General features: G+C 37.8%; 1 protein-coding gene and 1 pseudogene across 2 annotated transcripts in view; both read left to right on the top strand.

The window, feature by feature from the left end:
- ZC3H12C (zinc finger CCCH-type containing 12C) overlaps positions 1-5,756 on the top strand; it is a 331,193-nt gene that overhangs the window by 163,757 nt on the left and 161,680 nt on the right. The window lies entirely within an intron of this gene.
- LOC105295674 overlaps positions 5,500-5,756 on the top strand; it is a 4,868-nt pseudogene continuing 4,611 nt past the window's right edge.

The following is a 5,756-nucleotide window of genomic DNA, read 5'->3' as shown; positions in this document are numbered from 1 at the left end:
GCACTCTCCACAGCCCCAGGGAGTATGTTGGGCAGGCTTTGAATCGATGTGTTTTTAAAGTATTCATTATGCTGGCAATGGAGTTCTATGAAACTAGCTTTTATTCCTTTTATACGAGTCACATAGAGATTTCCCACAACATACTATAGTACTCAGAAGTAAATTATTGCCTTGTTTTATGAATATGAGAAATTTTTGTGAAGATACCTAAATATTATGATTAATATAAAAGCAGATGAGCTGACGTGTGGTTACTTACATCGAAGTACTTCTCTGATTAAATCAGTTTAAAAATGCAAAATAAGAGGTAAGACATTCATCTTAAACAGCAATTTTAAAATGGGTGTTTTGGTATTGAGGCTTTCAGAATCAGATTTAAACACCAGGGTGACAAATTTGGAGGGAAAGACTTCACTCTGGATTTAGTAGTCAGACCAAAATGTTAAAGTACATGCTGTACCTCTTGAATACATAATAATAATGAACAATACCAGTAAATATCTAAATGGCAATCAGTGTTTTTCTTATCTATATGATTTTGTTTAATATTTGAAGCATATGTCTGCAAAAGTGATATTATTAGTCTTAATTGCTGATGTTGCTGAGGTGGAGACTTCCTTCTCAGTTGCTTATAAAGGACTAAAAATAACTCCTCTTTCTTGCACTATTTTTAGGCATTTCAAAAATCAGCTGCAATTCAAGTGTCACATGTGGATGCCTTTTTGACTCAGCAGCTGAAAGTTGTGCTTCATTTTCTCCTTCTCCAGAATCTTGAAGCAATAACATGGAGGGTATTTTGGATACGTTGCACTGAATTGTGCATATGCCCCATCTCTTCAATGTGACTATAAACCCATGAGGTTTACTATATGTGCAACGTTATGCTGAGGCTCTGAACAACCCACATCAATAAATGTTCATTGATCATGAGGTTCTGTAAAATTTGAGAAGCCACCATGATGCATCACATTCCTGACCCCTAGGCAAGAGAGTGAGGGTCTCCAAAGACCGAGACATTCTATCAAGCCACAGTCAGAGAAACTGGAGTTGAGAAATAGCCAGGCCTAGCCTGGCAGAGAGAAGTGAAAACTGCCACGAAATGGCTCCAGGTTTCAAGAGAAGAGGCACAGTCAACAGTTAGGTATCGGATAACATTTTCAGTTTAGGTCACTATTATTTCTTAAGAATCTTGCCAAGCACCCTCGAATCCAAAGGGCCAGAATCTTCCCTCTCAGTATCTGACCCGCTGCCGCTGCTGTCTGCCTCAAAAGCTGCCCTTGGATTTTCCTGTACTTTCTGGCAGCACAAACCAGCAGGCTTCATCCAACATTAGGAGAATTATAAAGTCTTAGATTTGAAAGGGCCCTTTCATGCAAATATCTTAGACTCCACTTAATTTTCCAATTTTGCTGCTGAGAGAATAAAGAATTTCATGTGGGTGTGGTGGTAGAGTTCTTTTGGCACATCTTTCTCCTGGTATTTCCCCTTTTCCAAGGGTAGGGACAACTCTGAGTTCATTGCCTCTAAGAAGGGAGGCAGCTGGTCAGAAAGTAGAAATGGCCAATGGGCACTTTTGGTCTTTGTGTTTTAAAGCAGCAGTGAGAGGGGTGGGATGTAGAGTTCGGGAGTTGATGTACAGACTAATATGTAGGAGAAGCAGGGGTCAAAGAGCCATAATTCCATTCATGAGAGAAAAAGATGTTTATTAAATAGTTATTGTCACTTTGGAGGGAAAAGAAGAGAAGAGAAGAGAGGGTAAAATATATGTCTTCATTCCACAGGAATTGGTTCTCCCTGCCTAGATTACGATTCTCCATGGACTGACAAGTGAAGAAGAAAAAGAGTGAAGAGGTCATTAGAATAGACAGATGGTGGGTCCAGGAGCCAAGTTCCCTATTTTCTAGGTTGAATGCCTGGAAAGGTAGGAATACCCACAAGGAGGAAAGGGCTTCATGCAGAGTCTAGACATGACTGATCTATCACCTCTTAAAAGTTTCCCTGACCTTAAGTGATGGAGCAAAACAACTGTGTGAGCTATGCTGCAGGCCAGATGCTGTCTCAGGGCAACTCAACCTGAGCAGATGACTTAGGACCAGAAGGCTCCTCGTTTCTCCAATTTATTGGCCAAGGCACTATGTAAATCTTTCCAGGGCCTTGATCTCCACCCCACAGAAGAAGGGAGAAACTAAAAATTACCTGAAATGTTACTCTTAGCCTGGCAGTAGGAGGGTTAAACATGGAATTAAATTGAGTTACAAGAAGTGGTTAAATTATTTTTCTAGATTAACTGAGTCTGTGGACTGAGGTTCATATATTTACTATATGTATAAAACATCTATAACTACCTAACATTTAATAAATGCTCAAAATGTTGTCTGTATTATTAATAATGTTAATAGTAATAAATTCAAAGTCAACTACAAAATCTAAAATGTATTTTTCACATGTATGACTGTCAGTTGACCTCCACACGGTTCTTATGTCCAGATAAAAAAATGTTGATTCAGTTCATTGCTCTTTTAAAATCCATTCCTGAGAGAAAAAATGTTTATTAAATAGTTGTTGTCACTTTGGAGGGAAAAGAAGAAAAGAGAAGAGAGGGTAAATATATGTCTTCATTCCACAGGAATTGGTTCTCCCTGCCTAGATTACGATTCTCCATGGACTGACAAGTGAAGAAGAAAAAGAGTGAAGAGGTCATTAGAATAGACAGATGGTGGGTCCAGGAGCCAAGTTCCCTATTTTCTAGGTTGAATGCCTGGGAAGGTAGGAATACCCACAAGGAGGAAAGGGCTTCATGCAGAGTCTAGACATGACTGATCTATCACCTCTTAAAAGTTTCCCTGACCTTAAGTGATGGAGCAAAACAACTGTGTGAGCTATGCTGCAGGCCAGATGCTGTCTCAGGGCAACTCAACCTGAGCAGATGACAGGACCAGAAGGCTCCTCGTTTCTCCAATTTATTGGCCAAGGCACTATGTAAATCTTTCCAGGGCCTTGATCTCCACCCCACAGAAGAAGGGAGAAACCAAAAATTACCTGAAATGTTACTCTTAGCCTGGCAGTAGGAGGGTTAAACATGGAATTAGATTGAGTTACAAGAAGTGGTTAAATTATTTTTCTAGATTAACTGAGTCTGTGGACTGAGGTTCATATATTTACTATATGTATAAAACATCTATAACTACCTAACATTTAATAAATGCTCAAAATGTTGTCTGTATTATTAATAATGTTAATAGTAATAAATTCAAAGTCAACTACAAAATCTAAAATGTATTTTTCACATGTATGACTGTCAGTTGACCTCCACACGGTTCTTATGTCCAGATAAAAAAATGTTGATTCAGTTCATTGCTCTTTTAAAATCCATTCCTGAGAGAAAAAATGTTTATTAAATAGTTGTTGTCACTTTGGAGGGAAAAGAAGAAAAGAGAAGAGAGGGTAAATATATGTCTTCATTCCACAGGAATTGGTTCTCGCCTGTTTCATTCAGCACTGTGCCACTTCCTTAGAAAAATAGAAGAATGTACATACATCTCTATTAGATATTTCACTCTGCTAGATTTGACCATTTGTTCCAACTATTCTACTTTTGAGTCTCCATTATGTTAAGCAACATTTTGGCTGCCTACCCAAAATCATATGATCTCAAATTTTAATCACCATATGAATCTATTTCTTCAATAGCTTCTTTCCCCGCCTCCTTTTTCTTCCATTTTACAACCTCTGCAAATGTCTCCTGCTTACACCGGTCAGTCCATGTCCCTTTGACTCTCCTACACCCTGAGGTGAGGATGTGGTCCTCCTATAACTGAGCATTGCTAGACAAAACTCACACATCATTGCTGACTGGCATCATCTCCAAAGCATGTGTTTTGAATCCATCTGAGTCCTCAGCCTTACACAGGAGTTTCTCTCCTCTCTCAGCCAGGGTAACGCCACTCTCTTCTAGCTCTCCTCCCACCATCCTGAACTTGTTTCTCGGTCTTCTTTATAAGCTCCTTTTCTTCTTTTTTTAAAGATTAGTGCTATTTTTATTCTAGCCTTAGCCTTCTTCTCACTCAGTATGCCCCTCTGAGAAATCTCAGCCACTGTAAAAACTTTAATAACCATACACACTAATGATTCCCACCTGTGTCTCCAGGCTAGGGCCACTGAATTACATAGCCGTGTGTTAATAGACATCTTCAGTGACATCACAAACTCATTTTAAACACAAGTCCAAAAATTTACTTGCTTTCTGTTGCCTCATTCAGCAACTCCTGTGTCTGCAATTGTGGTAAAGACTATCACCATTCTTTTTCGTATACCTGGTCAGATCTCTGCCCCACTTCTTGCTAGAATGTTTGTTTCTATCTCATGTCTATTAATAAATGAATTTACTGCCTATTTCTCCAAGAAAAATGTGTCAAAGAATAAGCCTTCACCTAGTTAGTATTTAATAAATATTTGCTGAGAGAATCATTTCCATGATCTACTCGCTTAATAATTTTATCAGAAAATGATGATACTGACGAAACTTACATTTTAGAACTAGTGCCAATTCTTTATGATCATTCTTTTCCTTTCCTAAACACTCACAAACAATGTATTTCATATTTTGCTTGGGGTAAATATCAAGCTTATTGGTTTATAATTTATGAAATTTCAAGAATGCATAGACTCTTTCTCTTCTCCCATTTGGAAATCTGGATAACATTCATTCTCTGTGTCATTGTCTAGACATATGCTCATGCTCTGTGTTTCCTCATGACTGACATTTGTGGTTCTCAATCTCGCCTGCCCATTTTTCCAGTAGCCTATAAAATGGTTAATATGAAACCATTCAGATAGCTCTCTGTCTCTAAGAATTTAGGTTCCTCTTACTGATGTTTATTCTTCCCTTTCTGACCCAAAATACTTCTCTTTGACCAAGAATATAAAGTTAAAACACTAGTTCAGTAGTTCTGGTTTCTTTCTGTTGTCTGTTAACATTACACAATTTTCCTTAAGCTGTACATATTCCTTCCCATTTTTCTTACTCCAAAAATGACTGACGTTCTACTTTTCTTTTTCTTTTTTTTTTTTTTTTTTTTTTTGTCCTCGGTTCTTTTTGCAAACCTCTGCTCATTCTGGGTTTCAATCTTCCTGATCCAGCTTTTTCGGGTTCCTGACACTTTCCATTTCTGCTTAGTTTCTTCCTGCTCCCTCAAGTTTATGGTTATATCATTTTAAAATCCGTATTACGATATCAACAATAACATTGGAAGATAACACTTATTGAGCATTTATTGTGTATTAAGTGCATCACATTCAATCTTTTAATTTCACAATAACCCAGTGGAGTAAGTATCATCCAAATCCCTGTATTACAGATGAAGAAATGAGGCTTAATGAGATTCAGAAGCTTTCCAAGGTCAGCAGAGTCCAAAGCTCACACCCAGGTCTGAATGACTGAAAGCCAAAGTCCTACTGCCCAAGTTTATTACCAGATTTTCTTTGTATGTGGAAGTTGCCATGAATTTGAGCTCACAAACTCAAAAGGCTCCTGAAGCCATGCAGGAAAAGCATATGAGTGAAAAGCACCAATTGTTTGCATGGTAAACCTCTTAGAATATTCAATGCTTCCACAAAAACATTTCTTTTTGTTTTTAACTTTTTTTCACTTTCAGGAGATTACATATGAAAAAAATATTTCTCTAAATATACCAAAGGTTGATGCTTGATGATAAATGGCAGTGGATACCCAGGTTTAGAGAATCATCAAGAAGTAG

The sequence above is a fragment of the Pteropus vampyrus genome, unplaced genomic scaffold (genome assembly GCF_000151845.1).
Source record: "Pteropus vampyrus isolate Shadow unplaced genomic scaffold, Pvam_2.0 Scaffold110, whole genome shotgun sequence".
In the NCBI taxonomy this organism is placed as follows: domain Eukaryota; kingdom Metazoa; phylum Chordata; class Mammalia; order Chiroptera; family Pteropodidae; genus Pteropus; species Pteropus vampyrus.
The sequence above is the reverse complement of the archived record's forward strand: the minus strand, read 5'-3'. Positions and strand labels throughout refer to the sequence as shown.